Raw genomic sequence first — 25,000 nt, 5'->3', positions numbered from 1 at the left:
TTAGATAACTCACTGACTCTACGAGCGGTTAGATAACTCATGGTGACTGAGCGGTTAGATAACTCATGGTGACTGAGCAGTTAGATAACTCACTGACTCTACGAGCGGTTAGATAACTCATGGTGACTCTGAGCGGTTAGATAACTCATGGTGACTCTGAGCGGTTAGATAACTCATGGTGACTCTGAGCGGTTAGATAACTCATGGTGACTGAGTGGTTAGATAACTCATGGTGACTCTGAGCGGTTAGATAACTCATGGTGACTCTGAGCGGTTAGATAACCCATGGTGACTGAGCAGTTAGATAACTCACTGACTCTACGAGCGGTTAGATAACTCATGGTGACTGAGCGGTTAGATAACTCATGGTGACTGAGCAGTTAGATAACTCATGGTGACTCTGAGTGGTTAGATAACTCATGGTGACTCTGAGTGGTTAGATAACTCATGGTGACTCTGAGTGGTTAGATAACTCACTGACTCTACGAGCGGTTAGTTAACTCATGGTGACTCTGAGCGGTTAGATAACTCATGGTGACTCTGAATGGTTAGATAACTCATGGTGACTGAGTGGTTAGATAACTCATGGTGACTCTGAGTGGTTAGATAACTCATGGTGACTCTGAGTGGTTAGATAACTCATGGTGACTGAGTGGTTAGATAACTCATGGTGACTCTGAGTGGTTAGATAACTCATGGTGACTCTGAGTGGTTAGATAACTCATGGTGACTGAGTGGTTAGATAACTCATGGTGACTCTGAGTGGTTAGATAACTCATGGTGACTGAGCGGTTAGATAACTCATGGTGACTGAGCGGTTAGATAACTCATGGTGACTGAGCGGTTAGATAACTCATGGTGACTGAGCAGTTAGATAACTCATGGTGACTATGAGTGGTTAGATAACTCACTGACTCTACGAGCGGTTAGATAACTCATGGTGACTCTGAGTGGTTAGATAACTCATGGTGACTATGAGCGGTTAGATAACTCATGGTGACTCTGAGCGGTTAGATAACTCATGGTGACTCTGAGTGGTTAGATAACTCATGGTGACTCTGAGTGGTTAGATAACTCACTGACTCTACGAGCGGTTAGATAACTCATGGTGACTCTGAGCGGTTAGATAACTCATGGTGACTCTGAGTGGTTAGATAACTTATGGTGACCCTGAGTGGTTAGATAACTCATGGTGACTCTGAGAGGTTAGATAACTCATGGTGACTCTGAGCGGTTAGATAACTCATGGTGACCCTGAGCGGTTAGATAACTCCTGGTGACTGAGTGGTTAGATAACTCACTGACTCTACGAGCGGTTAGATAACTCATGGTGACTCTGAGCGGTTAGATAACTCATGGTGACTCTGAGCGGTTAGATAACTCATGGTGATGAGTGGTTAGATAACTCATGGTGACTCTGAGCGGTTAGATAACTCATGGTGACTCTGAGCGGTTAGATAACTCATGGTGACTCTGAGTGGTTAGATAACTCATGGTGACTCTACGACTGGTTAGATAACTCATGGTGACTCTACGACTGGTTAGATAACTCATGGTGACTCTACGACTGGTTAGATAACTCATGGTGACTCTACGACTGGTTAGATAACTCATGGTGACTCTACGACTGGTTAGATAACTCATGGTGACTCTACGACTGGTTAGATAACTCATGGTGACTCTACGACTGGTTAGATAACTCATGGTGACTCTGAGTGGTTAGATAACTCATGGTGACTCTACGACTGGTTAGATAACTCATGGTGACTCTACGACTGGTTAGATAACTCATGGTGACTCTACGACTGGTTAGATAACTCATGGTGACTCTACGACTGGTTAGATAACTCATGGTGACTCTACGACTGGTTAGATAACTCATGGTGACTCTACGACTGGTTAGATAACTCATGGTGACTCTACGACTGGTTAGATAACTCATGGTGACTCTACGACTGGTTAGATAACTCATGGTGACTCTACGACTGGTTAGATAACTCATGGTGACTCTACGACTGGTTAGATAACTCATGGTGACTCTACGACTGGTTAGATAACTCATGGTGACTCTACGAATACATTAATTGATTGATTGATTGTTTTTTCAGAATGTGATCCACAGCCGTCTGGTTGTAAATTTAAATGGACTGATTGATTGACTGACTTAATTAATATATTGATCGATTGTCTTCTAGAATGCGATCCACAACCACATCCGTCTGTTTGAGCCTCTGGTGATCAAGGCTCTGAAACTGTACACCACCTCCACCTCTGTAGCGCTGCAGAGACAGGTCCTAGACCTGCTGGCGCAGCTGGTACAGCTACGAGTCAACTACTGTCTGCTGGACTCAGACCAGGTTAGAATACACACATACACACACACACACACACAGAGCGTTTACACAGGCAGACCAATTGTGATTTTTTTTTTTTGTACAATCAGATTAGCTATGAAACAGATCGTATGTGTTTAAGATTTCCACCAATTAGTGGGAAGAAAAGATCAGAATTGTTCTGCCTGTGTGAACGCTGCCTTATAGATACACAAGACACAGGCGGTGTGGTTGTAACCTCGTCACTCTGTTCCAGGTGTTCATAGGTGTTGTGGTTGTAACCTCGTCTCTCTGTTCCAGGTGTTCATAGGTGTTGTGGTTGTAACCTCGTCTCTCTGTTCCAGGTGTTCATAGGTGTTGTGGTTGTAACCTCGTCTCTCTGTTCCAGGTGTTCATAGGTGTTGTGGTTGTAACCTCGTCTCTCTGTTCCAGGTGTTCATAGGTTTTGTATTGAAGCAGTTTGAGTACATTGAGGTGGGACAGTTCAGGTAAGACCTTCATCACCTTTTGACCAAGACCCTCAAAAAAGGGCTTGTCTGATTTCTACACTTTAGATGGAGCATTTTGTCTGATGTTCTCTCTTTCTTTGTCTCTCTCTCTCTTTCTCTCTCTCTGTCTCTCTTTCTCTCTCTCTGTCTCTCTTTCTCTCTCTCTGTCTCTCTTTCATTGTCTCTGTCTCTCTTTCATTGTCTCTCTCTCTCTCTTTCATTGTCTCTCTCTCTCTTTCTTTGTCTCTCTCTCTCTCTTTCATTGTCTCTCTCTCTTTCATTGTCTCTCTCTCTCTTTCTTTGTCTCTCTCTCTCTTTCTTTGTCTCTCTCTCTCTTTCTTTGTCTCTCTCTCTCTTTCTCTCTCTCTGTCTCTCTTTCTCTCTCTCTGTCTCTCTTTCTCTCTCTCTGTCTCTCTTTCATTGTCTCTGTCTCTCATTGTCTCTCTCTCTCTCTTTCATTGTCTCTCTCTCTCTTTCTTTGTCTCTCTCTCTCTTTCATTGTCTCTCTCTTTCATTGTCTCTCTCTCTCTTTCTTTGTCTCTCTCTCTCTTTCTTTGTCTCTCTCTCTCTTTTCTTTGTCTCTCTATCTCTTTCATTGTCTCTGTCTCTCTTTCATTGTCTCTCTCTCTCTCTTTCATTGTCTCTCTCTCTCTTTCATTGTCTCTCTCTCTCTCTTTCATTGTCTCTCTCTCTCTTTCTTTGTCTCTCTCTCTTTCTTTGTCTCTCTCTCTCTTTCTTTGTCTCTCTCTCTTTCTTTGTCTCTCTCTTTCATTGTCTCTCTCTTTCTTTGTCTCTCTCTCTTTCATTGTCTCTCTCTCTTTCATTGTCTCTCTCTTTCATTGTCTCTCTCTTTCATTGTCTCTCTCTTTCATTGTCTCTCTCTTTCATTCTCTCTCTCTCTCTTTCTTTGTCTCTCTCTCTCTTTCTTTGTCTCTCTCTCTCTTTCTTTGTCTCTCTCTCTCTTTCATTGTCTCTCTCTTTCATTGTCTCTCTCTTTCATTGTCTCTGTCTCTCTTTCATTGTCTCTGTCTCTCTTTCATTGTCTCTGTCTCTCTTTCATTGTCTCTGTCTCTCTTTCATTGTCTCTCTCTTTCATTGTCTCTCTCTTTCATTGTCTCTCTCTTTCATTGTCTCTCTCTTTCATTGTCTCTCTCTCTCATTGTCTCTCTCTTTCATTGTCTCTCTCTTTCATTGTCTCTCTCTTTCATTGTCTCTCTCTCTCATTGTCTCTCTCTCTCTTTCATTGTCTCTCTCTTTCATTGTCTCTCTCTTTCATTGTCTCTCTCTCTCATTGTCTCTCTCTTTCATTGTCTCTCTCTTTCATTGTCTCTCTCTCTCATTGTCTCTCTCTCTCATTGTCTCTCTCTCTCATTGTCTCTCTCTCTCATTGTCTCTCTCTTTCTTTGTCTCTCTCTTTCATTGTCTCTCTCTCTCATTGTCTCTCTCTCTCATTGTCTCTCTCTCTCATTGTCTCTCTCTCTCATTGTCTCTCTCTCTCATTGTCTCTCTCTCTCATTGTCTCTCTCTTTCATTGTCTCTCTCTCTCATTGTCTCTCTCTCTCATTGTCTCTCTCTCTCATTGTCTCTCTCTTTCTTTGTTTCTCTCTCTTTCATTGTCTCTCTCTCTCTTTGTCTCTCTCTCTCTTTGTCTCTCTCTCTCATTGTTTCTCTCTCTTTCATTGTTTCTCTCTCTTTCATTGTTTCTCTCTCTTTCATTGTTTCTCTCTCTTTCATTGTTTCTCTCTCTTTCATTGTTTCTCTCTCTTTCATTGTTTCTCTCTCTTTCATTGTTTCTCTCTCTTTCATTGTTTCTCTCTCTTTCATTGTTTCTCTCTTTCATTGTCTCTGTCTCTCTTTCATTGTCTCTGTCTCTCTTTCATTGTCTCTGTCTCTCTTTCATTGTCTCTGTCTCTCTTTCATTGTCTCTGTCTCTCTTTCATTGTCTCTGTCTCTCTTTCTTTGTCTCTGTCTCTCTTTCTTTGTCTTTCTCTCTCTTTCTTTGTCTTTCTCTCTCTTTCTTTGTCTTTCTCTCTCTTTCATTGTCTCTCTCTCTCTTTCATTGTCTCTGTCTCTCTTTCATTGTCTCTGTCTCTCTTTCATTGTCTCTGTCTCTCTTTCTTTGTCTCTCTCTCTCTTTCATTGTCTCTCTCTCTCTTTCATTGTCTCTCTCTCTCTTTCATTGTCTTTCTCTCTCTTTCTTTGTCTCACTCTCTCTCTTTCTTTGTTGCTCTCTCTCTCTTTCTTTGTCTCTCTCTCTCTCTTTCTTTGTCTCGCTCTCTCTCTTTCTTTGTCTCTTCTTTCATTGTCTCTCTCTCTCTTTCATTGTCTCTCTCTCTTTCATTGTCTCTCTCTCTCTTTGTTGCTCTCTCTCTCTTTCATCGTCTCTCTCTCTTTCTTTGTCTCTCTCTCTCTCTCTCTTTCTTTGTCTCTCTCTCTCTCTCTTTCTTTGTCTCTCTCTCTCTTTCTTTGTCTCTCTTTGTCTCTCTCTTCATTCTCTCTCTTTCTTTGTCTCTCTCTCTCTCTCTCTTTCATTCTCTCTCTTTCTTTGTCTCTCTCTCTCTTTCGTTGTCTCTCTCTCTCTCTTTCTTTGTCTCTCTCTCTCTCTTTCGTTGTCTCTCTCCCTGACTCCGTCTCTCCAGAGATTCCGAGGCGATCGTCCCCAACATATTCTTCTTCCTGGTTCTGTTGTCGTACGAGCGGTACCACTCCAAACAGATCATCAGCATCCCCAAGATCATCCAACTGTGCGACGGCATCATGGCTAGTGGGAGGAAGGCTGTAACACATGGTAGGACCACACACAGAGCCGATACACTGACCACATGGTAGGAACACACAGAGCCGATACACTGACCACATGGTAGGAACACACACAGAGCCGATACACTGACCACATGGTAGGAACACACACAGAGCCGATACTGACCACATGGTAGGAACACACACAGGGCCGATACACTGACCACATGGTAGGAACACACACAGAGCCAATACACTGACCACATGGTAGGAACACACACAGAGCCGATACACTGACCACATGGTAGGAACACACACAGAGCCTATACACTGACCACATGGTAGGAACACACACAGAGCCGATACACTGACCACATGGTAGGAACACACACAGAGCCGATACACTGACCACATGGTAGGAACACACACAGGGCCGATACACTGACCACATGGTAGGAACACACACAGGGCCGATACACTGACCACATGGTAGGAACACACACAGAGCCAATACACTGACCACATGGTAGGAACACACACAGAGCCAATACACTGACCACATGGTAGGAACACACACAGAGCCCATACACTGACCACATGGCTAGTGGGAGGAAGGCTGTTACACATGGTAGGAACACACACACACATGGTCCATCTCGTCTGACTGGGTCTTTCTCCTCCGTCTTCTTGTCTGACTGGGTCTTTCTCCTCCTCCTTGTCTGACTGGGTCTTTCTCCTCCATCTTCTTGTCTGACTGGGTCTTTCTCCTCCTCCTCCTTGTCTGACTGGGTCTTTCTCCTCCTCCTTGTCTGACTGGGTCTGTCTCCTCCTTCTTGTCTGACTGGGTCTTTCTCCTCCATCTTCTTGTCTGACTGGGTCTGTCTCCTCCGTCTTCTTGTCTGACTGGGTCTTTCTCCTCCATCTTCTTGTCTGACTGGGTCTTTCTCCTCCATCTTCTTGTCTGACTGGGTCTTTCTCCTCCATCATCTTGTCTGACTGGGTCTGTCTCCTCCATCTTCTTGTCTGACTGGGTCTTTCTCCTCCATCTTCTTGTCTGACTGGGTCTTTCTCCTCCATCTTCTTGTCTGACTGGGTCTTTCTCCTCCATCTTCTTGTCTGACTGGGTCTGTCTCTTCCATCTTCTTGTCTGACTGGGTCTGTCTCCTCCATCTTCTTGTCTGACTGGGTCTGTCTCCTCCATCTTCTTGTCTGACTGGGTCTGTCTCCTCCATATTCTTGTCTGACTGGGTCTTTGTCCTTCTTGTCTGACTGGGTCTTTGTCCTCCTTGTCTGACTGGGTCTTTCTCCTCCATCTTCTTGTCTGACTGGGTCTTTCTCCTCCATCTTCTTGTCTGACTGGGTCTTTCTCCTCCCCTCTTCTTGTCTGACTGGGTCTGTCTCCTCCTTGTCTGACTGGGTCTTTCTCCTCCGTCTTCTTGTCTGACTGGGTCTTTCTCCTCCATCTTCTTGTCTGACTGGGTCTTTCTCCTCCATCTTCTTGTCTGACTGGGTCTTTCTCCTCCGTCTTCTTGTCTGACTGGGTCTTTCTCCTCCGTCTTCTTGTCTGACTGGGTCTTTGTCCTCCTTGTCTGACTGGGTCTTTCTCCTCCATCTTCTTGTCTGACTGGGTCTGTCTCCTCCATCTTCTTGTCTGACTGGGTCTTTCTCCTCCATCTTCTTGTCTGACTGGGTCTTTCTCCTCCGTCTTCTTGTCTGACTGGGTCTTTCTCCTCCGTCTTCTTGTCTGACTGGGTCTTTGTCCTCCTTGTCTGACTGGGTCTTTCTCCTCCATCTTCTTGTCTGACTGGGTCTGTCTCCTCCATCTTCTTGTCTGACTGGGTCTGTCTCCTCCATATTCTTGTCTGACTGGGTCTTTGTCCTTCTTGTCTGACTGGGTCTTTGTCCTTCTTGTCTGACTGGGTCTTTGTCCTCCTTGTCTGACTGGGTCTTTCTCCTCCATCTTCTTGTCTGACTTGGTCTTTCTCCTCCATCTTCTTGTCTGACTGGGTCTTTCTCCTCCCCTCTTCTTGTCTGACTGGGTCTGTCTCCTCCTTGTCTGACTGGGTCTTTCTCCTCCATCTTCTTGTCTGACTGGGTCTGTCTCCTCCTTGTCTGACTGGGTCTTTCTCCTCCATCTTGTCTGACTGGGTCTTTGTCCTCCATCTTGTCTAACTGGGTCTTTGTCCTCCTTGTCTGACTGGGTCTGTCTCCCCATACAGCCATCCCAGCCCTGCAGCCTATAGTCCATGACCTGTTTGTTCTGAGAGGCTCCAACAAGGCTGATGCTGGGAAGGAGCTGGACACCCAGAAAGAGGTGGTGGTCTCCATGCTGCTGAGACTCATACAGTACCACCAGGTAAACACCCTCTGGAACCATGACACCGTGGTACTTTTGGAACCATGAAACCTTTGTACTTTGGAACCTTTGTACTTTGGAACCTTTGTACTTTGGAACCATTGTACTTTGGAACCATTGTACTTTGGAACCATTGTACTTTGGAACCTTGGTACTTTGGAACCTTTGTACATTGGAACCTTTGTACTTTGGAACCTTTGTACTTTGGAACCTTGGTACTTTGGAACCTTGGTACTTTGGAACCTTGGTACTTTGGAATCTTGGTACTTTGGAATCTTTGTACTTTGGAACCTTTGTACTTTGGAACCTTTGTACTTTGGAACCTTTGTACGTTGGAACCTTTGTACTTTGGAACCTTTGTACTTTGGAACCTTTGTACTTTGGAATCTTGGTACTTTGGAATCTTGGTACTTTGGAACCTTGGTACTTTGGAATCTTGGTACTTTGGAATCTTGGTACTTTGGAATCTTGGTACTTTGGAATCTTGGTACTTTGGAATCTTGGTACTTTGGAACCTTTGTACTTTGGAACCATTAAATATTTGAACCATGCAACCATTACAACCATGTAACATTTTCACCTGTGTGACCTTTGACCTCTGTGTGTCTATTTTTAGGTGCTGGAGATGTTCATCCTGGTCCTCCAGCAGTGTCACAAGGAGAACGAGGACAAGTGGAAGAGACTGTCCAGACAGATTGCTGACATCATACTGCCCATGATAGGAAAACAACAGGTACGACCACAGTGAGAGAGAAGGAGAGCTTGTAAATTTATTTAAAATTATTCCTGTACTGCCTGTTCCTAATACAGGACCTGAGGTGGTGTCATAGTAACACAGGACCTGAGGTGGTGTCATAGTAACACAGGACCTGAGGTGGTGTCATAGCAACACAGGACCTGAGGTGGTGTCATAGCAACACAGGACCTGAGGTGGTGTCATAGCAACACAGGACCTGAGGTGGTGTCATAGCAACACAGGACCTGAGGTGGTGTCATAGCAACACAGGACCTGAGGTGGTGTCATAGTAACACAGGACCTGAGGTGGTGTCATAGCAACACAGGACCTGAGGTGGTGTCATAGCAACACAGGACCTGAGGTGGTGTCATAGTAACACAGGACCTGAGGTAGTAACACAGGACCTGAGGTGTTGTCATAGTAACACAGGACCTGAGGTGTTGTCATAGTAACACAGGACCTGAGGTGGTGTCATAGTAACACAGGACCTGAGGTAGCAACACAGGACCTGAGGTGGTGTCATAGCAACACAGGACCTGAGGTGGTGTCATAGCAACACAGTACCTGAGGTGGCGTCATAGCAACACAGGACCTGGGGTGGCGTCATAGCAACACAGGACCTGAGGTGGCGTCATAGTAACACAGGACCTGAGGTGGCGTCATAGCAACACAGGACCTGGGGTGGTGTCATAGCAACACAGGACCTGAGGTGGTGTCATAGCAACACAGGACCTGAGGTGGTGTCATAGCAACACAGGACCTGAGGTGGTGTCATAGCAACACAGGACCTGAGGTGGTGTCAGACCTGGAGGACCTGAGGTAGCGACACAGGACCTGAGGTAGCGACACAGGACCTGAGGTAGCGACACAGGACCTGAGGTAGCGACACAGGACCTGAGGTAGCGACACAGGACCTGAGGTAGCGACACAGGACCTGAGGTAGCGACACAGGACCTGAGGTAGCGACACAGGACCTGAGGTGTTGTCATAGCAACACAGGACCTGAGGTGGTGTCATAGTAACACAGGACCTGAGGTAGTAACACAGGACCTGAGGTGTTGTCATAGTAACACAGGACCTGAGGTGGTGTCATAGCAACACAGGACCTGAGGTGGTGTCTACTGATTTAGTGTTCTGTCCTAGATGCACCTGGACTCCCCTGAGGCTCTGGGAGTGTTGAACACTCTGTTTGAGACGGTCGCTCCCTCCTCTCTCCGTCCGGTAGATATGCTGCTGAAGGGAATGTTCACTACACCTGCTACCATGGTGAGACACACGGAATTTGAGCTTTTTGGATAATTCAATTGTTGCCAGGTCTTTACTGAGGCTAACTCTTTCCCTCCCTCCCTCCCTCCCTCCCTCCTCCCTCCCTCCCTCCCTCCCTCCCTCCCTCCCTCCCTCCCTCCCTCCCTCCTTCCCCCTCTCTCACTCTCCCTCCCTCCTCTCTCTTCCCCACTCCCTCTCTCTCTTTCTCCCTCCTCTCTCCCTCCCTCCTCTCTCCCTCCCTCCCTCCTCCTCTCTCTCTCCCTCCCTCCTCCTCGCCCCTCCCGCCTCCTCTCTACCTCCCTCCTCCTCCTCTCTCCTCCCTCCCTCCTCCTCCCTCCTCCTCCTCCCTCCCTCCCTCCTCTCTCCTCCCTCTCTCCTCCCTCCCTCCCCCTCCCCTCCTCCTCCCTTCTCCTCTCTCCTCCCTCCTCCTCCTCTCTCCTCCCTCCCTCCTCCTCTCTCCTCCCTCCCTCCTCCTCTCTCCTCCCTCCCTCCTCCTCTCCTCCTCCTCTCTCCTCCCTCCCTCCTCCTCTCCTCCCCTCCCTCCTCCCTCCCTCCTCCCTCCCTCCTCCCTTCCTCTCTTCCTCCCTCCCTCCTCCTCTCTCCTCCCTCCCTCCTCCTCCCTCTCTCCTCCCTCCCTTCTCCTCTCTCCTCCCTCCCTCCTTTCTCTCTCTCCTCCCTCCTCCCTCCTCATCCTCCCTCCCTCCTCCTCTCCTCCCTCCCTCCTCCTCTCTCCTCCCTCCCCCTCCCTCCCTCCTCCCTCCTCCCTCCCTCCTCCTCCCTCCTCTCTCCTCCCTCCCCAGGCTAATGTCAACACAGTTCAGTTGTGGGTGTCAGGTGTCTTGGCTGTCCTCAGAGTCCTCATCTCTCAGTCCACTGAAGACATAGTCCTCTCTCGTGTCCACGAGCTCTCCCTCTCTCCTCTCCTCCTCTCCTGTCCCACCATCCGACGTCTCCGCGACGACAGCAGCCTCTCGTCGCCCCCGCCACCGCCTCTGGCGACCCCGGCAACTGTCGCCCCCGACAACCAGGAGGCCAACGGAGAGCGGGTGCTGCCGGAGGAGACGTTTGCCAGGTGAGTGCAGGATCAGGTTTCCCCCCAGGTACACACTTTTAGGGGTCAAAGTTGACTCTTGATCATTTAGGACTATGAGAGAGCGCGATATTTAAAAATTGGCAACCTCACTTTAAACATATACAGTACCAGTCAAAAGTTTGTTCACACCTACTCATTCAAGGTTTTTTCTTTATTTGTACTATTTTCTACATTGTAGAATAATAGTGATGACATCAAAACTATGAAATAACACATATGGAATCATGTAGTAACCAAAATAGTGTTAAACAAATCAAAATATATTTTAGATTCTTCAAAGTAGCCACCTTTTGCCTTGATGACAGCTTTGTACACTCTTGGCATTCTCTCAACCAGCTTCACCTGGAATCCTTTTCCCACATATCCTGAGGACTTGTTGGCTGCTTTTCCTTCACTCAGCGGTCCAACTCGTCCCAAACCATCTCAAATGGGTTGAGGTCGGGTGATTGTGGAGGCCAGGTCATGTGATGCAGCATTCCATCACTCTCCTTCTCGGTCAAATAGCCCTTACACAGCCTGGAGGTGTGTTTTGGGTCATTGTCCTGTTGAAAAACAAATGATAGTCCCATCTGCAAACCAGATGGGATGGCGTATCGCTGCAGCATGCTGTAGTAGCCATGCTGGTTAAGTGTGCTTTGAATTGTAAATAAACCACCGACAGTGTTACCAGCAAAGCACCATCACACCTCCTCCTCCATGCTTCACGGTGGGAAACACACATGAGAAGATCATCCATTCACCTACTCTGCATCCATTCACCTACTCTGCATCCATTCATCTACTCTGCATCCATTCATCTACTCTGCATCCATTCACCTACTCTGCATCCATTCACCTACTCTGCATCCATTCACCTACTCTGCATCCATTCACCTACTCTGCATCCATTCACCTACTCTGCATCCATTCACCTACTCTGCATCCATTCACCTACTCTGCATCCATTCATCTACTCTGCATCCATTCACCTACTCTGCATCCATTCACCTACTCTGCATCCATTCACCTACTCTGCATCCATTCACCTACTCTGCATCCATTCATCTACTCTGCATCCATTCATCTACTCTGCATCTCACAAAGACACACCGGTTAGAACCAAAATTCTCACATTTGGACTCATCAGACCAAAGGACAGATTTCCACCAGTCTAATGTCCATGGCTCGTGCTTCTTGGCCCAAGCAAGTCTCTTCTTCTTATTGGTGTCCTTTTAGTAGTGGTTTCTTTGCAGCAGTTCGACCATGAAGGCCTTATTAGATGACTCCTCTCTCCTCTCCAGGTTCCTACTCCAGCTAGTAGGAGTGATATTAGATGACTCCTCTCCTCTCCAGGTTCCTACTCCAGCTAGTAGGAGTGATGTTAGATGACTCCTCTCCTCTCCAGGTTCCTACTCCAGCTAGTAGGAGTGATGTTAGATGACTCCTCTCCTCTCCAGGTTCCTACTCCAGCTAGTAGGAGTGATGTTAGATGACTCCTCTCCTCTCCAGGTTCCTACTCCAGCTAGTAGGAGTGATGTTAGATGACTCCTCTCCTCTCTCCAGGTTCCTACTCCAGCTAGTAGGAGTGATGTTAGATGACTCCTCTCCTCTCCAGGTTCCTACTCCAGCTAGTAGGAGTGATGTTAGATGACCTCTCCTCTCCTCTCCAGGTTCCTACTCCAGCTAGTAGGAGTGATGTTAGATGACTCTCTCCTCTCCAGGTTCCTACTCCAGCTAGTAGGAGTGATGTTAGATGACTCTCTCCTCTCCAGGTTCCTACTCCAGCTAGTAGGAGTGATGTTAGATGACTCCTCTCTCTCTCCAGGTTCCTACTCCAGCTAGTAGGAGTGATGTTAGATGACTCCTCTCCTCTCCAGGTTCCTACTCCAGCTAGTAGGAGTGATATTAGATGACTCCTCTCCTCTCCAGGTTCCTACTCCAGCTAGTAGGAGTGATGTTAGATGACTCCTCTCCTCTCTCCAGGTTCCTACTCCAGCTAGTAGGAGTGATATTAGATGACTCCTCTCCTCTCTCCAGGTTCCTACTCCAGCTAGTAGGAGTGATGTTAGATGACTCCTCTCCTCTCTCCAGGTTCCTACTCCAGCTAGTAGGAGTGATGTTAGATGACTCCTCTCCTCTCCTCTCCAGGTTCCTACTCCAGCTAGTAGGAGTGATGTTAGATGACTCCTCTCCTCTCCAGGTTCCTACTCCAGCTAGTAGGAGTGATGTTAGATGACTCCTCTCCTCTCCAGGTTCCTACTCCAGCTAGTAGGAGTGATGTTAGATGACTCCTCTCCTTCCCTCCAGGTTCCTACTCCAGCTAGTAGGAGTGATGTTAGATGACTCCTCTCCTCTCTCCAGGTTCCTACTCCAGCTAGTAGGAGTGATGTTAGATGACTCCTCTCCTCTCTCCAGGTTCCTACTCCAGCTAGTAGGAGTGATGTTAGATGACTCCTCTCCTCTCCTCTCCAGGTTCCTACTCCAGCTAGTAGGAGTGATGTTAGATGACTCCTCTCCTCTCTCCAGGTTCCTACTCCAGCTAGTAGGAGTGATATTAGATGACTCCTCTCTCCCTCTCCAGGTTCCTACTCCAGCTAGTAGGAGTGATATTAGATGACTCCTCTCTCTCCTCTCCAGGTTCCTACTCCAGCTAGTAGGAGTGATGTTAGATGACTCCTCTCCTCTCTCCAGGTTCCTACTCCAGCTAGTAGGAGTGATGTTAGATGACCCTCTCCTCTCCAGGTTCCTACTCCAGCTAGTAGGAGTGATGTTAGATGACTCCTCCCTCTCTCCAGGTTCCTACTCCAGCTAGTAGGAGTGATATTAGATGACTCCTCTCCTCTCCAGGTTCCTACTCCAGCTAGTAGGAGTGATGTTAGATGACTCCTCTCCTCTCCTCTCCAGGTTCCTACTCCAGCTAGTAGGAGTGATATTAGATGACTCCTCTCCTCTCTCCAGGTTCCTACTCCAGCTAGTAGGAGTGATGTTAGATGACTCCTCTCCTCTCTCCAGGTTCCTACTCCAGCTAGTAGGAGTGATGTTAGATGACTCCTCTCCTCTCCAGGTTCCTACTCCAGCTAGTAGGAGTGATATTAGATGACTCCTCTCCTCTCCAGGTTCCTACTCCAGCTAGTAGGAGTGATGTTAGATGACTCCTCTCCTCTCCAGGTTCCTACTCCAGCTAGTAGGAGTGATGTTAGATGACTCCTCTCCTCTCCAGGTTCCTACTCCAGCTAGTAGGAGTGATATTAGATGACTCCTCTCCTCTCCTCTCTCCAGGTTCCTACTCCAGCTAGTAGGAGTGATATTAGATGACTCCTCTCCTCTCCAGGTTCCTACTCCAGCTAGTAGGAGTGATGTTAGATGACTCCTCTCCTCTCCAGGTTCCTACTCCAGCTAGTAGGAGTGATGTTAGATGACTCCTCTCCTCTCCAGGTTCCTACTCCAGCTAGTAGGAGTGATATTAGATGACTCCTCTCCTCTCCTCTCCAGGTTCCTACTCCAGCTAGTAGGAGTGATGTTAGATGACTCCTCTCCTCTCCTCTCTCCAGGTTCCTACTCCAGCTAGTAGGAGTGATGTTAGATGACTCCTCTCCTCTCCTCTCTCCAGGTTCCTACTCCAGCTAGTAGGAGTGATGTTAGATGACTCCCTCTCTCCAGGTTCCTACTCCAGCTAGTAGGGAGTGATGTTAGATGACTCCTCTCCCTCTCCAGGTTCCTACTCCAGCTAGTAGGAGTGATGTTAGATGACTCCTCTCCTCTCTCCAGGTTCCTACTCCAGCTAGTAGGAGTGATGTTAGATGACTCTCTCCTCTCCTCTCCAGGTTCCTACTCCAGCTAGTAGGAGGATATTAGATGACTCCTCTCCCTCTCCTCTCTCCAGGTTCCTACTCCAGCTAGTAGGGAGGGATGTTAGATGACTCCTCTCTCCTCTCCAGGTTCCTACTCCAGCTAGTAGGAGTGATGTTAGATGACTCCTCTCCTCTCCTCTCTCCAGGTTCCTACTCCAGCTAGTAGGAGTGATGTTAGATGACTCCTCTCTCCTCTCCAGGTTCCTACTCCAGCTAGTAGGAGTGATGTTAGATGACTCCTCTCCTCTCCTCTCTCCAGGTTCCTACTCCAGCTAGTAGGAGTGATATTAGATGACTCCTCTCCTCTCCAGGTTCCTACTCCAGCTAGTAGGAGTGATGTTAGATGACTCCTCTCCTCTCTCCAGGTTCCTACTCCAGCTAGTAGGAGTGATGTTAGATGACTCCTCTCCTCTCTCCAGGTTCCTACTCCAGCTAGTAGGAGTGATGTTAGATGACTCCTCTCCTCTCTCCAGGTTCCTACTCCAGCTAGTAGGAGTGATGTTAGATGACTCCTCTCCTCTCCAGGTTCCTACTCCAGCTAGTAGGAGTGATGTTAGATGACTCCTCTCCTCTCCTCTCCTCTCTCCAGGTTCCTACTCCAGCTAGTAGGAGTGATGTTAGATGACTCCTCTCCTCTCCAGGTTCCTACTCCAGCTAGTAGGAGTGATATTAGATGACTCCTCTCCTCTCCAGGTTCCTACTCCAGCTAGTAGGAGTGATGTTAGATGACTCCTCCCTCCTCTCCCAGGTTCCTACTCCAGCTAGTAGGAGTGATGTTAGATGACTCCTCTCCCTCTCCAGGTTCCTACTCCAGCTAGTAGGAGTGATGTTAGATGACTCCTCTCCTCTCCAGGTTCCTACTCCAGCTAGTAGGGAGTGATATTAGATGACTCCTCTCCTCTCCTCTCTCCAGGTTCCTACTCAGCTAGTAGGGTGATGTTAGATGACTCCTCTCCTCTCCTCTCTCCAGGTTCCTACTCCAGCTAGTAGGAGTGATGTTAGATGACTCCTCTCCTCTCTCCAGGTTCCTACTCCAGCTAGTAGGAGTGATATTAGATGACTCCTCTCCTCTCCTCTCCAGGTTCCTACTCCAGCTAGTAGGAGTGATGTTAGATGACTCCTCTCCTCTCCAGGTTCCTACTCCAGCTAGTAGGAGTGATGTTAGATGACTCCTCTCCTCTCTCCAGGTTCCTACTCCAGCTAGTAGGAGTGATGTTAGATGACTCCTCTCCTCTCCAGGTTCCTACTCCAGCTAGTAGGAGTGATGTTAGATGACTCCTCTCCTCTCTCCAGGTTCCTACTCCAGCTAGTAGGAGTGATATTAGATGACTCCTCTCTCCAGGTTCCTACTCCAGCTAGTAGGAGTGATGTTAGATGACTCCTCTCCTCTCCTCTCTCCAGGTTCCTACTCCAGCTAGTAGGAGTGATATTAGATGACTCCTCTCCTCTCCTCTCTCCAGGTTCCTACTCCAGCTAGTAGGAGTGATGTTAGATGACTCCTCTCTCTCTCCAGGTTCCTACTCCAGCTAGTAGGAGTGATATTAGATGACTCCTCTCCTCTCTCCAGGTTCCCTACTCCAGCTAGTAGGAGTGATATTAGATGACTCCTCTCCTCCTCCCAGGTTCCTACTCCAGCTAGTAGGAGTGATGTTAGATGACTCCCTCTCCTCTCTCCCAGGTTCCTACTCCAGCTAGTAGGAGTGATATTAGATGACTCCTCTCCTCTCAGGTTCCTACTCCAGCTAGTAGGAGGATGTTAGATGACTTAGGTTCCCTACTCCAGCTAGTAGGAGTGATGTTAGATGACTCCTCTCTCCAGGTTCCTACTCCAGCTAGTAGGAGTGATGTTAGATGACTCCTCTCTCTCTCCAGGTTCCTACTCCAGCTAGTAGGAGTGATGTTAGATGACTCCTCTCCTCTCTCAGGTTCCTACTCCAGCTAGTAGGAGTGATGTTAGATGACTCCTCTCCTCTCCAGGTTCCTACTCCAGCTAGTAGGAGTGATGTTAGATGACTCCTCTCCTCCTCTCCAGGTTCCTACTCCAGCTAGTAGGAGTGATGTTAGATGACTCTCTCTCTCTCTCCAGGTTCCTACTCCAGCTAGTAGGAGTGATGTTAGATGACTCCTCTCTCTCTCTCCAGGTTCCTACTCCAGCTAGTAGGAGTGACTCCTCTCCTCTCCTTCCAGATGTTAGATGACTCCTCTCCTCTCCTCTCTCCAGGTTCCTACTCCAGCTAGTAGGGAGTGATGTTAGATGACTCCTCTCCTCTCCAGGTTCCTACTCCAGCTAGTAGGAGTGATGTTAGATGACTCCTCTCCTCTCCAGGTTCCTACTCCAGCTAGTAGGAGTGATGTTAGATGACTCCTCTCCTCTCCAGGTTCCTACTCCAGCTAGTAGGAGTGATGTTAGATGACTCCTCTCCTCTCCAGGTTCCTACTCCAGCTAGTAGGAGTGATGTTAGATGACTCCTCTCTCCTCTCTCCAGGTTCCTACTCCAGCTAGTAGGAGTGATGTTAGATGGCTCCCTCTCCTCTCCTCTCTCCAGGTTCCTACTCCAGCTAGTAGGAGTGATGTTAGATGACTCCTCTCCTCTCCTCTCCAGGTTCCTACTCCAGCTAGTAGGAGTGATGTTAGATGACTCCTCTCCTCTCCAGGTTCCTACTCCAGCTAGTAGGAGTGATGTTAGATGACTCCTCTCCTCTCTCCAGGTTCCTACTCCAGCTAGTAGGAGTGATGTTAGATGACTCCTCTCCTCTCCTCTCTCCAGGTTCCTACTCCAGCTAGTAGGAGTGATGTTAGATGACTCCTCTCCTCTCCAGGTTCCTACTCCAGCTAGTAGAGTGATGTTAGATGACTCCTCTCTCCAGGTTCCTACTCCAGCTAGTAGGAGTGATGTTAGATGACTCCTCCTCTCCAGGTTCCTACTCCAGCTAGTAGGAGTGATGTTAGATGACTCCTCTCTCCTCTCTCCAGGTTCCTACTCCAGCTAGTTGATGTTAGATGACCCTACTCTCCAGGTTCCTACTCCAGCTAGTAGGAGTGATATTAGATGACTCCTCTCCTCTCTCTCCAGGTTCCTACTCCAGCTAGTAGGAGTGATGTTAGATGACTCCTCTCCTCTCCAGGTTCCTACTCCAGCTAGTAGGAGTGATATTAGATGACCTCCTCCCAGGTTCCTACTCCAGCTAGTAGGAGTGATGTTAGATGACTCCTCTCCTCTCTCTCCAGGTTCCTACTCCAGCTAGTAGGAGTGATGTTAGATGACTCCTCTCCTCCTCTCTCCAGGTTCCTACTCCAGCTAGTAGGAGTGATGTTAGATGACTCCTCTCCTCTCCAGGTTCCTACTCCAGCTAGTAGGAGTGATGTTAGATGACTCCTCTCCTCTCCAGGTTCCTACTCCAGCTAGTAGGAGTGATGTTAGATGACTCCTCTCCTCTCTCCAGGTTCCTACTCCAGCTAGTAGGAGTGATGTTAGATGACTCCTCTCCTCTCCTCTCTCCAGGTTCCTACTCCAGCTAGTAGGAGTGATGTTAGATGACTCTCTCCTTCTCCAGGTTCCTACTCCAGCTAGTAGGAGTGATATTAGATGACTCCTCTCCTCTCTCTCTCTCCAGGTTCCTACTCCAGCTAGTAGGAGTGATGTTAGATGACTCCTCTCCTCTCCAGGTTCCTACTCCAGCTAGTAGGAGTGATATTAGATGACTCCTCTCCTCTCCAGGTTCCTACTCCAGCTAGTAGGAGTGATGTTAGATGACTCCTCTCCTCTCTCCAGGTTCCTACTCCAGCTAGTAGGAGTGATGTTAGATGACTCCTCTCCTCTCCTCTCTCCAGGTTCCTACTCCAGCTAGTAGGAGTGATGTTAGATGACTCCTCTCCTCTCCAGGTTCCTACTCCAGCTAGTAGGAGTGATGTTAGATGACTCCTCTCCTCTCTCCAGGTTCCTACTCCAGCTAGTAGGAGTGATATTAGATGACTCCTCTCCTCTCCAGGTTCCTACTCCAGCTAGTAGGAGTGATATTAGATGACTCCTCTCCTCTCCAGGTTCCTACTCCAGCTAGTAGGAGTGATGTTAGATGACTCCTCTCCTCTCCAGGTTCCTACTCCAGCTAGTAGGAGTGATGTTAGATGACTCCTCTCCTCTCCTCTCCAGGTTCCTACTCCAGCTAGTAGGAGTGATGTTAGATGACTCCTCTCCTCTCTCCAGGTTCCTACTCCAGCTAGTAGGAGTGATGTTAGATGACTCCTCTCCTCTCTCCAGGTTCCTACTCCAGCTAGTAGGAGTGATATTAGATGACTCCTCTCCTCTCCAGGTTCCTACTCCAGCTAGTAGGAGTGATGTTAGATGACTCCTCTCCTCTCTCCAGGTTCCTACTCCAGCTAGTAGGAGTGATGTTAGATGACTCCTCTCCTCTCCAGGTTCCTACTCCAGCTAGTAGGAGTGATATTAGATGACTCCTCTCCTCTCCTCTCCAGGTTCCTACTCCAGCTAGTAGGAGTGATGTTAGATGAGGTTCCTACTCCAGCTGATGATTAGATGACTCCTCTCCTCTCCTCTCTCCAGGTTCCTACTCCAGCTAGTAGGAGTGATGTTAGATGACTCCTCTCCTCTCCTCTCCAGGTTCCTACTCCAGCTAGTAGGAGTGATGTTAGATGACTCCTCTCCTCTCCTCTCTCCAGGTTCCTACTCCAGCTAGTAGGAGTGATGTTAGATGACTCCTCTCCTCTCTCCAGGTTCCTACTCCAGCTAGTAGGAGTGATGTTAGATGACTCCTCTCCTCTCCTCTCCAGGTTCCTACTCCAGCTAGTAGGAGTGATGTTAGATGACTCCTCTCCTCTCCTCTCTCCAGGTTCCTACTCCAGCTAGTAGGAGTGATATTAGATGACTCCTCTCCTCTCTCCAGGTTCCTACTCCAGCTAGTAGGAGTGATGTTAGATGACTCCTCCTCTCCAGGTTCCTACTCCAGCTAGTAGGAGTGATATTAGATGACTCCTCTCCTCTCTCCAGGTTCCTACTCCAGCTAGTAGGAGTGATATTAGATGACTCCTCTCCTCTCCCCTCCAGGTTCCTACTCCAGCTAGTAGGAGTGATGTTAGATGACTCCTCTCCTCTCCAGGTTCCTACTCCAGCTAGTAGGAGTGATGTTAGATGACTCCTCTCCTCTCCAGGTTCCTACTCCAGCTAGTAGGAGTGATGTTAGATGACTCCTCTCCTCTCTCCAGGTTCCTACTCCAGCTAGTAGGAGTGATGTTAGATGACTCCTCTCCTCTCCAGGTTCCTACTCCAGCTAGTAGGAGTGATGTTAGATGACTCCTCTCCTCTCCAGGTTCCTACTCCAGCTAGTAGGAGTGATATTAGATGACTCCTCTCCTCTCCAGGTTCCTACTCCAGCTAGTAGGAGTGATGTTAGATGACTCCTCTCCTCTCTCCAGGTTCCTACTCCAGCTAGTAGGAGTGATGTTAGATGACTCCTCTCCTCTCCTCTCTCCAGGTTCCTACTCCAGCTAGTAGGAGTGATATTAGATGACTCCTCTCCTCTCCTCTCTCCAGGTTCCTACTCCAGCTAGTAGGAGTGATATTAGATGACTCCTCTCCTCTCCTCTCTCCAGGTTCCTACTCCAGCTAGTAGGAGTGATATTAGATGACTCCTCTCCTCTCCTCTCTCCAGGTTCCTACTCCAGCTAGTAGGAGTGATATTAGATGACTCCTCTCCTCTCCTCTCCAGGTTCCTACTCCAGCTAGTAGGAGTGATATTAGATGACTCCTCTCCTCTCCTCTCTCCAGGTTCCTACTCCAGCTAGTAGGAGTGATATTAGATGACTCCTCTCCTCTCCAGGTTCCTACTCCAGCTAGTAGGAGTGATATTAGATGACTCCTCTCCTCTCCTCTCTCCAGGTTCCTACTCCAGCTAGTAGGAGTGATATTAGATGACTCCTCTCCTCTCCTCTCCAGGTTCCTACTCCAGCTAGTAGGAGTGATATTAGATGACTCCTCTCCTCTCCCTCTCTCCAGGTTCCTACTCCAGCTAGTAGGAGTGATATTAGATGACTCCTCTCCTCTCCTCTCCAGGTTCCTACTCCAGCTAGTAGGAGTGATATTAGATGACTCCTCTCCTCTCCTCTCTCCAGGTTCCTACTCCAGCTAGTAGGAGTGATGTTAGATGACTCCTCTCCTCTCTCCTCTCCAGGTTCCTACTCCAGCTAGTAGGAGTGATATTAGATGACTCCTCTCCTCTCCTCTCTCCAGGTTCCTACTCCAGCTAGTAGGAGTGATGTTAGATGACTCCTCTCCTCTCTCCTCTCCAGGTTCCTACTCCAGCTAGTAGGAGTGATGTTAGATGACTCCTCTCCTCTCTCCAGGTTCCTACTCCAGCTAGTAGGAGTGATATTAGATGACTCCTCTCCTCTCTCCAGGTTCCTACTCCAGCTAGTAGGAGTGATATTAGATGACTCCTCTCCTCTCCAGGTTCCTACTCCAGCTAGTAGGAGTGATGTTAGATGACTCCTCTCCTCTCCTCTCTCCAGGTTCCTACTCCAGCTAGTAGGAGTGATATTAGATGACTCCTCTCCTCTCCTCTCTCCAGGTTCCTACTCCAGCTAGTAGGAGTGATATTAGATGACTCCTCTCCTCTCCTCTCTCCAGGTTCCTACTCCAGCTAGTAGGAGTGATATTAGATGACTCCTCTCCTCTCCTCTCTCCAGGTTCCTACTCCAGCTAGTAGGAGTGATATTAGATGACTCCTCTCCTCTCCAGGTTCCTACTCCAGCTAGTAGGAGTGATATTAGATGACTCCTCTCCTCTCCTCTCTCCAGGTTCCTACTCCAGCTAGTAGGAGTGATATTAGATGACTCCTCTCCTCTCCTCTCTCCAGGTTCCTACTCCAGCTAGTAGGAGTGATGTTAGATGACTCCTCTCCTCTCCAGGTTCCTACTCCAGCTAGTAGGAGTGATATTAGATGACTCCTCTCCTCTCCTCTCCAGGTTCCTACTCCAGCTAGTAGGAGTGATGTTAGATGACTCCTCTCCTCTCCTCTCCAGGTTCCTACTCCAGCTAGTAGGAGTGATGTTAGATGACTCCTCTCCTCTCCAGGTTCCTACTCCAGCTAGTAGGAGTGATGTTAGATGACTCCTCTCCTCTCCAGGTTCCTACTCCAGCTAGTAGGAGTGATGTTAGATGACTCCTCTCCTCTCTCCAGGTTCCTACTCCAGCTAGTAGGAGTGATGTTAGATGACTCCTCTCCTCTCCTCTCTCCAGGTTCCTACTCCAGCTAGTAGGAGTGATGTTAGATGACTCCTCTCCTCTCCAGGTTCCTACTCCAGCTAGTAGGAGTGATATTAGATGACTCCTCTCCTCTCCTCTCTCCAGGTTCCTACTCCAGCTAGTAGGAGTGATGTTAGATGACTCCTCTCCTCTCCAGGTTCCTACTCCAGCTAGTAGGAGTGATATTAGATGACTCCTCTCCTCTCCAGGTTCCTACTCCAGCTAGTAGGAGTGATGTTAGATGACTCCTCTCCTCTCCTCTCTCCAGGTTCCTACTCCAGCTAGTAGGAGTGATGTTAGATGACTCCTCTCCTCTCCTCTCTCCAGGTTCCTACTCCAGCTAGTAGGAGTGATATTAGATGACTCCTCTCCTCTCCAGGTTCCTACTCCAGCTAGTAGGAGTGATGTTAGATGACTCCTCTCCTCTCCTCTCTCCAGGTTCCTACTCCAGCTAGTAGGAGTGATGTTAGATGACTCCTCTCCTCTCCAGGTTCCTACTCCAGCTAGTAGGAGTGATATTAGATGACTCCTCTCCTCTCCAGGTTCCTACTCCAGCTAGTAGGAGTGATATTAGATGACTCCTCTCCTCTCCAGGTTCCTACTCCAGCTAGTAGGAGTGATGTTAGATGACTCCTCTCCTCTCCTCTCTCCAGGTTCCTACTCCAGCTAGTAGGAGTGATGTTAGATGACTCCTCTCCTCTCCTCTCTCCAGGTTCCTACTCCAGCTAGTAGGAGTGATATTAGATGACTCCTCTCCTCTCCAGGTTCCTACTCCAGCTAGTAGGAGTGATGTTAGATGACTCCTCTCCTCTCCTCTCCAGGTTCCTACTCCAGCTAGTAGGAGTGATGTTAGATGACTCCTCTCCTCTCCTCTCTCCAGGTTCCTACTCCAGCTAGTAGGAGTGATATTAGATGACTCCTCTCCTCTCCAGGTTCCTACTCCAGCTAGTAGGAGTGATGTTAGATGACTCTACTCCAGCTACTCCAGCTAGTAGGAGTGATGTTAGATGACTCCTCTCCTCTCCTCTCCAGGTTCCTACTCCAGCTAGTAGGAGTGATGTTAGATGACTCCTCTCCTCTCCAGGTTCCTACTCCAGCTAGTAGGAGTGATGTTAGATGACTCCTCTCCTCTCTCCAGGTTCCTACTCCAGCTAGTAGGAGTGATATTAGATGACTCCTCTCCTCTCCAGGTTCCTACTCCAGCTAGTAGGAGTGATGTTAGATGACTCCTCTCCTCTCTCCAGGTTCCTACTCCAGCTAGTAGGAGTGATGTTAGATGACTCCTCTCCTCTCCAGGTTCCTACTCCAGCTAGTAGGAGTGATATTAGATGACTCCTCTCCTCTCCTCTCTCCAGGTTCCTACTCCAGCTAGTAGGAGTGATGTTAGATGACTCCTCTCCTCTCTCCAGGTTCCTACTCCAGCTAGTAGGAGTGATATTAGATGACTCCTCTCCTCTCTCCTCTCTCCAGGTTCCTACTCCAGCTAGTAGGAGTGATGTTAGATGACTCCTCTCCTCTCCTCTCCAGGTTCCTACTCCAGCTAGTAGGAGTGATATTAGATGACTCCTCTCCTCTCTCCTCTCTCCAGGTTCCTACTCCAGCTAGTAGGAGTGATGTTAGATGACTCCTCTCCTCTCTCCAGGTTCCTACTCCAGCTAGTAGGAGTGATGTTAGATGACTCCTCTCCTCTCCTCTCCAGGTTCCTACTCCAGCTAGTAGGAGTGATATTAGATGACTCCTCTCCTCTCCTCTCTCCAGGTTCCTACTCCAGCTAGTAGGAGTGATATTAGATGACTCCTCTCCTCTCTCCAGGTTCCTACTCCAGCTAGTAGGAGTGATGTTAGATGACTCCTCTCCTCTCCAGGTTCCTACTCCAGCTAGTAGGAGTGATATTAGATGACTCCTCTCCTCTCTCCAGGTTCCTACTCCAGCTAGTAGGAGTGATATTAGATGACTCCTCTCCTCTCCCCTCAGGTTCCTACTCCAGCTAGTAGGAGTGATATTAGATGACTCCTCTCCTCTCCAGGTTCCTACTCCAGCTAGTAGGAGTGATATTAGATGACTCCTCTCCTCTCCAGGTTCCTACTCCAGCTAGTAGGAGTGATGTTAGATGACTCCTCTCCTCTCTCCAGGTTCCTACTCCAGCTAGTAGGAGTGATGTTAGATGACTCCTCTCCTCTCCAGGTTCCTACTCCAGCTAGTAGGAGTGATGTTAGATGACTCCTCTCCTCTCCAGGTTCCTACTCCAGCTAGTAGGAGTGATATTAGATGACTCCTCTCCTCTCCAGGTTCCTACTCCAGCTAGTAGGAGTGATATTAGATGACTCCTCTCCTCTCCAGGTTCCTACTCCAGCTAGTAGGAGTGATGTTAGATGACTCCTCTCCTCTCTCCAGGTTCCTACTCCAGCTAGTAGGAGTGATGTTAGATGACTCCTCTCCTCTCCTCTCTCCAGGTTCCTACTCCAGCTAGTAGGAGTGATATTAGATGACTCCTCTCCTCCTCTCTCCAGGTTCCTACTCCAGCTAGTAGGAGTGATATTAGATGACTCCTCTCCTCTCCTCTCCAGGTTCCTACTCCAGCTAGTAGGAGTGATGTTAGATGACTCCTCTCCTCTCTCCAGGTTCCTACTCCAGCTAGTAGGAGTGATATTAGATGACTCCTCTCCTCTCCTCTCTCCAGGTTCCTACTCCAGCTAGTAGGAGTGATATTAGATGACTCCTCTCCTCTCCTCTCCAGGTTCCTACTCCAGCTAGTAGGAGTGATATTAGATGACTCCTCTCCTCTCCTCTCTCCAGGTTCCTACTCCAGCTAGTAGGAGTGATGTTAGATGACTCCTCTCCTCTCTCCTCTCCAGGTTCCTACTCCAGCTAGTAGGAGTGATATTAGATGACTCCTCTC

The 25,000-nt window shown here is 48.4% G+C and overlaps 1 pseudogene; it reads left to right on the top strand.

Moving 5' to 3' along the window:
* The window catches only part of LOC135570711 (huntingtin-like), a 73,168-nt pseudogene that overhangs the window by 38,454 nt on the left and 9,714 nt on the right, over positions 1-25,000 (top strand).

Source organism: Oncorhynchus nerka, unplaced genomic scaffold (genome assembly GCF_034236695.1).
Source record: "Oncorhynchus nerka isolate Pitt River unplaced genomic scaffold, Oner_Uvic_2.0 unplaced_scaffold_915, whole genome shotgun sequence".
In the NCBI taxonomy this organism is placed as follows: Eukaryota; Metazoa; Chordata; class Actinopteri; order Salmoniformes; family Salmonidae; genus Oncorhynchus; species Oncorhynchus nerka.
The sequence above is the reverse complement of the archived record's forward strand: the minus strand, read 5'-3'. Positions and strand labels throughout refer to the sequence as shown.